General features: G+C 46.1%; 1 protein-coding gene across 1 annotated transcript in view; it reads right to left on the bottom strand.

The window, feature by feature from the left end:
- Positions 1 to 12,863, bottom strand: part of LOC142907674 (mucin-6-like) — a 72,959-nt gene that overhangs the window by 24,329 nt on the left and 35,767 nt on the right. The gene's annotated exons all lie outside the window — the stretch shown is intronic.

Below are 12,863 nucleotides of genomic sequence, written 5' to 3'. Positions count from 1 at the left end.
CGTTGAGACGAGCCGTTAGGCCGGGAGCGTGTCGGTCGGTCGGTCGGTCGGTCGGTCGTTCACGTGGTTGTTCGTCGGTCCGTCAGTCGTCGCGTCTGTCTAACACGCAGCCGTGGCCTTTCGCGACCGACATTGTCCACGTTAAAGGGTTATTTTTTAGTGTTGGGGTTAGTAAATGTAGGTGATATTAACCCGACACGCGGGTAGAAGGGAGTGAGATGGAACAGATGGAGATTATTCCACACGCGGGAAGAATGGAGTGAGATGGAACAGATGGAGATTATTCCACTTGCGGGAAGAATGGAGTGAGATGGAACAGATGGAGATTAGTCCACACACGGGGTAGAAGGGAGTGAGATGGAACAGATGGAGATTAGTCCACACACGGGGTAGAAGGCAGTGAGATGGAACAGATGGAGATTAGTCCACACACGGTGTAGAAGGGAGTGAGATGGAACAGATGGAGATTAGTCCACACACGGGGTAGAAGGCAGTGAGATGGAACAGATGGAGATTATTCCACACGCGGTAAAAGGGAGTGAGATGGAACAGATGGAGATTAGTCCACACACGGTGTAGAAGGGAGTGAGATGGAACAGATGGAGATTAGTCCACACACGGGGTAGAAGGCAGTGAGATGGAACAGATGGAGATTAGTCCACACACGGTGTAGAAGGGAGTGAGATGGAACAGATGGAGATTAGTCCACACACCGTGTAGAAGGAAGTGAGATGGAACAGATGGAGATTAGTCCACACGCGGTAGAAGGTGAGTGAGATGGAACAGATGGAGATTATTCCACACGCGGGTATAAGGCAGTGAGATGGAACAGATGGAGATTAGTCCACACACGGGGTAGAAGGCAGTGAGATGGAACAGATGGAGATTAGTCCACACACGGTGTAGAAGGGAGTGAGATGGAACAGATGGAGATTAGTCCACACACGGTGTAGAAGGGAGTGAGATGGAACAGATGGAGATTAGTCCACACGCGGGAAGAATGGAGTGAGATGGAACAGATGGAGATTATTCCACTTGTGGGAAGAATGGAGTGAGATGGAACAGATGGAAATTAGTCCACACATGGTGTAGAAGGAAGTGAGATGGAACAGATGGAGATTAGTCCACACGCGGGAAGAATGGAGTGAGATGGAACAGATGGAGATTATTCCACACGCGGGAAGAATGGAGTTAGATGGAACAGATGGAGATTAGTCCACACACGGTGTAGAAGGAAGTGAGATTGTACAGATGGAGATTAGTCCACACACGGTAGAAGGTGAGTGAGATGGAACAGATGGAGATTAGTCCACACGCGGGTATAAGGCAGTGAGATGGAACAGATGGAGATTAGTCCACACACGGGCTAGAAGGGGTGAGATGGAACAGATGGAGATTAGTCCACACACGGGCTAGAAGGGGTGAGATGGAACAGATGGAGATTAGTCCACACACTGCTAGAAGGGAGCGAGATGGAACAGATGGAGATTAGTCCACACACTGCTAGAAGGGAGCGAGATGGAACAGATGGAGATGAGTCCACACACTGCTAGAAGGGAGCGAGATGGAACAGATGGAGATTAGTCCACACTGGAAGAAGGAAGCGAGCTGGAACAGATCGAGATTAGTCCACACACTCTGCTGCTGTGCCGCCTGCTGTCAGAGCCAGGGGGTACGGCTCCCCCAGGACACCCCCCACCCCACAGGCAACAAGCGGGAGTTTCACGAACCCATCCGCGCGTGACCCACCAACCCTGGCTGCTGAGAATGATGCAACGTTACCTTGGAGGGACGGTTCAGAAGATCCTGCGAGAGAGAAAAAAAAGAAAAACACACTCATCCATCAGCGTCGTCGTCATCATCATCATCATCAGCAACAGGAGCAGTTTCATCAGCAGTATCATCATCATCATAATCATCATCGGCATCATCAACAGTGTCATCAGTGGCAGCTGTGCATCATCTACATTCAAAACGCATCTGTTTAGAACTTCTTGTTGTTGTTGTTGTTGTTGTGTTTATTTTCTTCTCTTTGCCCCCGCACTTGCGATTAGCGCGGTTGGCTACGTACGGTGCGATAGAAGTTCAGCATACACACAGATAAAGACAAAGACTCCCCCCCCCCCTCCCCGTATAGCCTTAGCAGACTGTAGGGGCAAGTGCTGTTAGCGAGTAGCACCTACGAAGGCTACCGGCACTCCACACGAGGGGGTGGGTGGCCAGCACCACGCCCGACCGCCTTTGTCTCTCCCCCAGTGGCGATGTTCACTGCACAACGCTACACCAGGTTGCGCATTTGAGGCTGAGTCGACCTAGGGGAGGCCCAGCACCGGTTCAGATCATCGTCACTGGGGGTGTTGGCCGTGAGCGGGAATCGAACCCGTGTCGCCGGGTTCATAGCGCAGCGTACCGCTAACCGCTACGCTACCGCTCCACACACATAAACACACTGACGCACGTACGCACGTGATACCCGATCAATCGCTTGCCAGTGAGGGCATTGCGACAAGTCCCTGCCATGCCGGATAGTAGCCCAGGGCAAGGGAGGGAGTCGGGAACAACCAAATCGGCGATGAGAGCCATGACAACAAGATTTTGTACGCTGCTCATTTGCTGGAGCTTCTCACCCCCCCGAGCTATCAATGCCCCTGAAGGTGCGTTAGCTTTGGAACTGATTGGTCCGCACCAGAGAACTACTAGACTAGGCTCTAAAGAAACTGAGACTAGGCTCTAAAGAAACTGAGACTAGGCTCTAAAGAAACTGAGACTAGTCTCTAAAGAAACTGAGACTAGGCTCTAAAGAAACTGAGACTAGTCTCTAAAGAAACTGAGACTAGTTTCTAAAGACACTGATACTAGGCTCTAAAGACACTGAGACTAGTCTCTAAAGAAACTGAGACTAGGCTCTAAAGACACTGAGACTAGGCTCTAAAGAAACTGAGACTAGTCTCTAAAGACACTGAGACTAGGCTCTAAAGACACTGAGACTAGGCTCTAAAGACACTGAGACTAGGGTCTAAAGACGCTGAGACTAGTCTCTAAAGAAACTGAGACTAGTCTCTAAAGAAACTGAGACTAGGCACTAAAGAAACTGAGACTAGGCTCTAAAGAAACTGAGACTAGTCTCTAAAGAAACTGAGACCAGTCTCTAAAGAAACTGAGACTAGTCTCTAAAGACACTGAGACTAGGGTCTAAAGAAACTGAGTCTAGGCTTTAAAAAAAACTGAGACTAGTCTCTAAAGAAACTGAGACTAGGCTCGACACACACTGAGACTAGGCTCTAAAGAATCTGAGACTAGTCTCTAAAGACACTGAGACTAGTCTCTAAAGACACTGAGACTAGTCGCTAAAGACACTGAGACTAGTCTCTAAAGACCCTGAGACTTGTCTCTAAAGAAACTGAGACTAGGCTCTAAAGCAACTGAGACTAGGCTCTAAAGAAACTGAGACTAGGCTCTAAAGAAACTGAGACTAGGCTCTAAAGACACTGAGACTAGTCTCTAAAGACACTGAGACTAGTCTCTAAAGAAACTGAGACTAGTCTCTAAAGAAACTGAGACTAGGCTCTAAAGCAACTGAGACTAGGCTCTAAAGCAACTGAGACTAGGCTCTAAAGAAACTGAGACTAGTCTCTAAAGAAACTGAGACTAGTCTCTAAAGACACTGAGACTAGGCTCTAAAGACACTGAGACTAGTCTCTAAAGACACTGAGACTAGGCTCTAAAGAAACTGAGACTAGTCTCTAAAGAAACTGAGACTAGGCTCTAAAGAAACTGAGACTAGGCTCTAAATAAACTGAGACTAGGCACTAAAGACACTGAGACTAGTCTATAAAGAATCTGAGACTAGGGTCTAAAGAAACTGAGTTTAGGTTCTAAAGACACTGAGACTAATCACTAAAGAACCTGAGATTAGGCTCTAAATAAACTGAGACTAGTCTCTAAAGAAACTGAGACTAGTCTCTAAAGACACTGAGACTAGTCTCTAAAGAAACTGAGACTAGTCTCTAAAGAAACTGAGACTAGGCTCTAAAGAAACTGAGACTAGGCTCTAAAGAAACTGAGACTAGTCTCTAAAGACACTGAGACTAGGCTCTAAAGAAACTGAGACTAGTCTCTAAAGACACTGAGACTAGTCTCTAAAGAAACTGAGACTAGTCTCTAAAGACACTTAGACTAGTCTCTAAAGAAACTGAGACTAGTCTCTAAAGAAACTGAGACTAGTCTCTAAAGAAACTGAGACTAGGCACTAAAGACACTGAGACTAGTCTCTAAAGAAACTGAGACTAGTCTCTAAAGAAACTGAGACTAGTCTCTAAAGAAACTGAGACTAGGCACTAAAGACACTGAGACTAGTCTCTAAAGAAACTGAGACTAGGCTCTAAAGACACTGAGACTAGGCTCTAAAGACACTGAGACAGGGCTCTAAAGAAACTGAGACTAGGCTCTAAAGAAACTGAGACTAGGCTCTAAAGACACTGAGACTAGGCTCGACACACACTGAGACCAGGCTCTAAAGAAACTGAGACTAGGCTCTAAAGACACTGAGACTAGGCTCTAAAGACACTGAGACTAGGCTCTAAAGAAACTGAGACTAGGCTCTAAAGACACTGAGACTAGGCTCGACACACACTGAGACCAGGCTCTAAAGAAACTGAGACTAGGCTCTAAAGACACTGAGACTAGGCTCTAAAGACACTGAGACCAGGCTCTAAAGAAATCTGTCTCTGGTGTGGACCAATCAGTTTCAAAGACAATGCCATCATATCCTACCAGAGCCATGGTTTTTGTTTGGATGTCCACCACAACTACTGTGTGTGTGTGTGGTTAATGCAGTGACGGGATTCCTAACAAAAACAGGCTTCTGTTTGGCGTTTGAACATCTTAACAGAAAGGAGTGAAGTCTTGATGTGAAGCTTTCGTGACTGCATGAATCCATACTCGTTGGTTCTTTCGGTAAAGTCACGTAGATAGAAAAATAAATAGGTCACGACGTTTCGATCGTCATCAGGTGGGACAACCACGGCAAGAAAAGGGTAAAACCTATTCCTCAATGTTTCAATTGTATCTGCACACTTTAGTGACGTTCGTACCTTTCATAAACTCTGCACTGCTAAATTTTGATTTAAAGCTTTCGTGACTGCAGGGATTCATATTCTAGGTTGTTTCGGTAAAGTAACGTAGAAGGGAAACAATAACATAATAAAAATATAAAACAATACAATTCTCACGACGTTTGGACTGCAACACAAGCAATCATCATCAGGTGTGAAAACCACAACACAACAATAAACCACAACAATAATTTTTGTTGTTGTGGTTTTCACACCTGATGATGATTGCTTCTCGTGTTGCAGTCGAAACGTCGTGAGAATTTCATTGTTTTATATTTTTATTATTTTATTGTTTCCCTTCTACGTGGTGGTGACTTTACCGAAAGAACCAAGAATCTGCACAGCTAATCGCGTGCGTGCACATTGCGTTGCCGCAACGCTGTGGGCCACCCTTGCTGGACATCTGTAAACTAAAAAACAAGATGATAATTAAGAGGAGCTTTCTCATTCTAGATTTGAAGTTTTCGTGACTGCAAGGACCCATACTCTTTGGTTCACTCGGTAAAGTCACGTAGGTAGAGAAATTATAATAATAATAATTAAAATATTAAATTTAAAATAATGAGTTATTTCCATTTTATTATTTTCGTTATCATAATGAAATGAAAATAATGAGTTATTTTCATTTTATTATTTTCATTATTATAACGAAATGAAGATAATGAGTTTTCATTTTATTATTTTTATTATTATAATGAAATGAAGATAATGAGTTATTCTCATTTTATTATTTTCATTGTTATAATGAAATGAAGATAATGAGTTACTTTCATATTATAATTTTAATTATTATTTTATTTTTTCATCTAAGTGACTTTACCGAAAGAACACATCGGATTCCTCCACCTGCAGTATAAATCAAGATTCTGATTGTACCGGACGAACCGGTAAGCGAGTCGCAAACAGGTTGATCTGTCCCCCCACCCCCAACCTAACCTCGTCTTACCCACACAAGTTGTCTTTTGGCAGCGAAAACCTAAATAAATTAACACGCACGCACAAACACGCATCCCCCGTACAGCCTTAACAGACTGTAGGGGCAAGTGCTGTTAGCGAGCACCTATGAAGGCCGGAACGGTACAAGAGGGGGTGGGTGGCCAGCACCGCGCCCGACCGCCTTTGTCTCCCAAGTGGCGATGTTTACACATCGCACCAGGTAGTCAATTTGAGGCTGAGTCGACCTAGGAGATGCCCAGGGCCGGTTCAGATAATCGTCAGTTAGTGTTGGCCGTGAGCGGGAATCGAATTCTGGTGGACGGGTTCATAGCGGTCAGCCCTGACCGTTAAACGCACAGACTCACTGTGACTCACACACAGACTCACACACACAGACTCACACACACAGACTCACTGTGACTCACACACACAGACTCACTGTGACTCACACACACAGACTCACTGAGACTCACACACACAGACTCACACACACACAAACTCACTGTGACTCTCACACACACAGACTCACTGTGACTCACACACACAGACTCACTGAGACTCACACACACAGACTCACACACAGACAAACTCACTGTGACTCTCACACACACAGACTCACTGAGACTCACACACACAGACTCACTGTGACTCACACACAGACTCACACACACAGACTCACTGTGACTCACACACACAGACTCACTGAGACTCACACACACAGACTCACTGAGACTCACACACACACAGACTCACACACACAGACTCACACACACACAGACTCACTGAGACTTACACACACAAACTCACTGTGACTCACACACACAGGCTCACACACAGAGACTCACTGAGACTCACACACAGACTCACTGTGACTCACACACAGACTCACACACACAGACTCACTGTGACTCACACACACACAAACTCACTGTGACTCTCACACACACAGACTCACTGAGACTCACACACACAGACTCACTGTGACTCACACACAGACTCACACACACACAGACTCACTGTGACTCACACACACAGACTCACTGAGACTCACACACACAGACTCACTGAGACTCACACACACAGACTCACTGAGACTTACACACACAAACTCACTGTGACTCACACACACAGGCTCACACACAGAGACTCACTGAGACTCACACACAGACTCACTGAGATTCACACACACAGACTCACCCACACACACAGACACACACAGACTCACACACACAGACTCACTGTGACTCACACACACACAGACACACACAGACTCACACACACAGACTCACTGAGACTCACACACACAGACTCACTGAGACTTACACACACACACAAACTCACTGAGACCCTCACACACAGACTCACTGTGACTCACACACACACAGACTCACACAGACTCACACACACACACAGACTCACACACCACACAAACTCACTGAGACTCACACACACAGACTCACTGTGACTCACACACACACACTCACTGTGACTCACACACACAGACTCACTGAGACTTACACACACAGACTCACACACACACAGACTCACACACACAGACTCACTGAGACTCACTCACACACACACAGACTCACACACACAGACTCACTGAGACTCAGACACACAGACTCACTGTGACTCACACACACAGACTCACACACACAGACTCACACACACAGACTCACTGAGACTCACACACACACAGACTCACACACACACACTCACTCAGACTCACACACACAGACTCACTGTGACTCACACACACACAGACTCACACACACAGACTCACTGTGACTCACACACACACAGACTCACACAGACTCACTGAGACTCACACACACAGACTCACACACACACAGACTCACACACACACAGACTCACACACACACAGACTCACTGTGACTCACACACACAGACTCACTGAGACTCACACACACAGACTCACACACACAGACTCACTGAGACTCACACACACAGACTCACACACACAGACTCACACACACACACACAGACTCACTGAGACTCACACAGACTCACTGAGACTCACACACACAGACTCACTGTGACTCACACACACAGACTCACTGAAACTCACACACACACAGACTCACTGTGACTCACACACACAGACTCACTGAGACTCACACACACAGACTCACTGTGACTCACACACACACAGACTCACTGAGACTCACACACAGACTCACTGAGACTCACACACACAGACTCACTGAGACTCACACACACACAGACTCACACACACAGACTCACTGAGACTCACACACACAGACTCACTGAGACTTACACACACAGACTCACACACACACAGACTTACACACACACAAACTCACTGAGACTCACACACACAGACTCACTGAGACTTACACACACACAGACTCACTGTGACTCACACACACAAACTCACTGAGACTCACACACACAGACTCACTGTGACTCACACACACACAGACTCACTGTGACTCACACACACACAGACTCACTGAGACTCACTCACACACACACAGACTCACACACACAGACTCACACACACAGACTCACACACACAGACTCACTGAGACTCACACACACATACTCACACACACAGACTCACACACAGACTCACTGTGACTCACACACACACAGACTCACACACACAGACTCACTGAAACTCACCACCCGCTATCCCTCCCTATCCCTCACTCACCCGGTCAACACGTGGTGCCTCAAGGTGCGAACGCCGATAGGGCCGTCCAAAAATGACGTCACGCGATTTTTGACTCCTCCCCCCCCTCCCCCTTAGTCACGCGGCGTCAAAAAAAGTCAGACCCCCCCCCCCCTCAAATATGACGTCACAAAAGCTCTGCTTCAAATCGCTTTAAACGATTGTCATTGTAGTGCGTAATTAATGTGGCGCTGCACTCTGAAGTTGTAGGAGAAAACATTTATTAAAAAGTCTATTTTTTATTAAGTAGAACGTGTTGTCTTTATTCATTTATAAAGTTGCGCATTTGAATGTGACGTCACATTTCTCAAACCCCGCCCCTCCCCCCGTCACACATCGTCACAAATGTCTGACCCCTCCCCCCCCCCCCCCCCATCTTAGGTGCGTGACGTCATTTATGGACGGCCCCTGTCCTTGCAGCATCCCTGCGGTCAAACCTGCACCCTGCTTCCTTGCCTAGGGGGCTGCTGCTGCTGATGATGTTGAGTTAGTTAGTGATAGGGGTAGTGATAGGGGTAGTGATAGGGGTAGTGATAGTGATAGGGGAAGTGATAGGGGTAGTGATAGTGATAGGGGTAGTGATAGGGGAAGTGATAGTGATAGGGGTATTGATAGTGATAGGGGTAGTGATAGGGGTAGTGATAGGGGTAGTGATAGGCGTAGTGATAGTGATAGGGGTAGTGATAGGGGTAGTGATAGGGGAAGTGATAGGGGTAGTGACAGGGGTAGTGATAGGGGTAGTGATAGTGACAGGGGTAGTGATAGGGGTAGTGATAGGGGTAGTGATAGTGATAGGGGTAGTGATAGTGATAGGGGTAGTGATAGTGACAGGGGTAGTGATAGGGGTAGTGATAGTGATAGGGGTAGTGATAGGGGTAGTGATAGTGACAGGGGTAGTGATAGGGGAAGTGATAGGGGTAGTGACAGGGGTAGTGATAGGGGTAGTGACAGGGGTAGTGATAGTGACAGGGGTAGTGATAGGGGTAGTGATAGGGGTAGTGATAGTGATAGGGGTAGTGATAGTGATAGGGGTAGTGATAGTGACAGGGGTAGTGATAGGGGAAGTGATAGGGGTAGTGATAGTGACAGGGGTAGTGATAGGGGTAGTGGTAATGATAGGGGTAGTGATAGGGGTAGTGATAGTGATAGGGGTAGTGATAGTGACAGGGGTAGTGACAGTGATAGGGGTAGTGATAGGGGTAGTGATAGTGATAGGGGTATTGATAGTGATAGGGGTAGTGATAGGGGTAGTGACAGTGACACGGGTAGTGATAGGGGTAGTGACAGTGATAGGGGTAGTGATAGGGGTAGTGATAAGGGTAGTGATAGGGGTAGTGATAGTGATAGGGGTAGTGATAGGGGTAGTGACAGTGATAGGGGTAGTGATAGGGGTAGTGATAGGGGTAGTGATAGTGATAGGGGTAGTGATAGGGGTAGTGATAGGGGTAGTGGTAGTGATAGGGGTAGTGATAGGGGTAGTAATAGGGGTAGTGATAGGGGTAGTGATAGTGATAGGGGTAGTGATAGGGGTAGTGACAGTGATAGGGGTAGCGATAGGGGTAGTGATAGTGATAGGGGTAGTGATAGTGATAGGGGTAGTGATAGGGGAAGTGATAGGGGTAGTGATAGTGACAGGGGTAGTGATAGGGGTAGTGATAGGCGTAGTGATAGTGACAGGGGTAGTGATAGGGGTAGTGATAGGGGTAGTGATAGTGATAGGGGTAGTGATAGTGATAGGAGTAGTGATAGGGGTAGTGACAGTGATAGGGTTAGTGATAGGGGTAGTGATAGTGATAGGGGTAGTGATAGTGATAGGGGTAGTGATAGGGGTAGTGATAGGGGTAGTGGTAGTGATAGGGGTAGTGATAGGGGTAGTGACAGTGATAGGGATAGTGACAATGATAGGGGTAGTGATAGGGGTAGTGATAGGGGTAGTGACAGGGGTAGTGACAGTGATAGGGGTCGTGATAGTGATAGGGGTAATGATAGGGGTAGTAATAGGGGTAGTGATAGTAATAGTGATAGGGGTAGTGATAGGGGTAGTAATATGGGTAGTGATAGTAATATTGATAGTGATAGGGGTAGTGATAGGGGTAGTTATAGTGATAGTAAAAGGGGTAGTGATAGTAATATTGATAGTAATAGGGGTAGTGATAGGGGTAGTTATAGTGGTAGTAATCGGGGTAGTGATAGTAATATTGATAGTAATACGGGTAGTGATAGGGGTAGTTATAGTGATAGTAATAGGGGTAGTGATAGTAATATTGATAGTAATAGTAATATTGATAGTAATAGGGATAGTAATAGGGGTAGTTATAGTAATATTGATAGTAATACGGGTAGTGATAGGGGTAGTTATAGTGATAGTAATAGGGGTGTGATAGTAATATTGATAGTAATACGGGTAGTGATAGGGGTAGTCATAGTGATAGTAATAGGGGTGTGATAGTAATAGGGGTAGTGATAGGGGTAGTGATAGGGGTAGTGATAGGGGTAGTGATAGGGGTAGTGATAGGGGTAGTGATAGTAATATTGATAATAAAAAGGATTGTAATAGGGGTAGTGATAGGGGTAGTTATAGTGATAGTGATAGGGGTAGTTATAGGGGTAGTTATAGTGATAGTAATAGGGGTGTGATAGTAATAGGGGTGTGATAGTAATAGGGGTAGTGATGGGGGTAGTGATAGTAATATTGATAGTAATAGGGGTAGTGATAGGGGTAGTTATAGTGATAGTAATAGGGGTGTGATAGGGGTAGTTATAGTGATAGTAATAGGGGTGTGATAGGGGTAGTTATAGTGATAGTAATAGGGGTATGATAGTAATAGGGGTAGTGATAGGGGTAGTGATAGTGATAGTAATAGGGGTGTGATAGTAATAGGGGTAGTGATAGGGGTAGTTATAGTGATAGTAATAGGGGTGTGATAGTAATAGGGGTAGTGATAGGGGTAGTTATAGTGATAGTAATAGGGGTGTGATAGTAATAGGGGTGTGATAGTAATAGGGGTAGTGATAGTGATAGTAATAGGGGTAGTTATAGGGGTAGTTATAGTGATAGTAATAGGGGTAGTGATAGGCGTAGTTATTGGGGTACTGTAGTCTCTTCAATCGTATGGCTGCTGATGTCGATGCAGGGACAACATCGACCAATGTCACATTCGGGTGGTCAAGCCGCAGATCACCGTGCCAAGAGCAGGAGCGGTGTGGTTGGGTCATCATCATCATCAGCAGCATCATCATCATCAGCAGCATCATCATCATAAGCGGCGGCGTCGCTGTGATTTCGCCTTCGTGTTTGTGGATCGGTGGCATTCCGTCATTCCGTTGCCTCCGTTCATTGTGACCACGTTCGCAACGAACACCGCTATCCTGACAGCTTTAAATGTCTCCATTTGCGCAAAGGTCAGGCATATTTCCGTTTGCTGCTACCGCTGAAACTCGAGAGCAGGTTCGTGTGCGATCTCAAAATCCCAGCGGTGGGGCTGGGGGATCTTCCTGCAATTATTTGGGGGGGGGGGGTCTACTTGCAATTTGGGGGGCGGGGGGTCCTTCGGTAACGCAGAACGGCATTAGCATCGATTCCAAAGGAAGATTCGTTCTGCGCTCACACCAAGGCCGTAATTATAATATTCAAATATGCTCAAAATGTCACAACCCCCTCCCCTCCCCTCCCCCCATCCAATCTTTTGATGTAAAAAAAAAACATTTACGCGTTTATGATTGTGGGTGCACTTTAAAAATCTCTAATCTCTGCCATTACATACAACGAATCAAGAAAAGGTAAAAAATTTAAAAATAACGGAGCAATGTAATACAATAATAACACTCTTAGGCATTATTGTAAAAAAAAAATAGATCCTATGTGTTAGTGAATTTTTTTTTTGGTATATTTTAGGCAGGAAATTCGTTTTCAAATTTAGATTTTTTTTTTTCTGGGGGGGGGGGGGGGGAGGGACCCCCAGACCCCCAATGTTGACTCAATGGCTACGGCCTTGCCCCCCACCCCCCCCCGCCCCCCCCCAACTGCGCTGTTTAATTTTTGGGTTGTTGTTACCAGCTGTGATGGAGCGCTGAGCTACCACGCGGCGCTGTTT

This window comes from Petromyzon marinus, chromosome 80 (assembly GCF_048934315.1).
Source record: "Petromyzon marinus isolate PM22_M1 ecotype Great Lakes invasive population chromosome 80, UKy_Petmar_22M1.pri1.0, whole genome shotgun sequence".
Classification (NCBI taxonomy): domain Eukaryota; kingdom Metazoa; phylum Chordata; class Hyperoartia; order Petromyzontiformes; family Petromyzontidae; genus Petromyzon; species Petromyzon marinus.
This window is presented reverse-complemented; position numbering and strand designations above follow the sequence as displayed.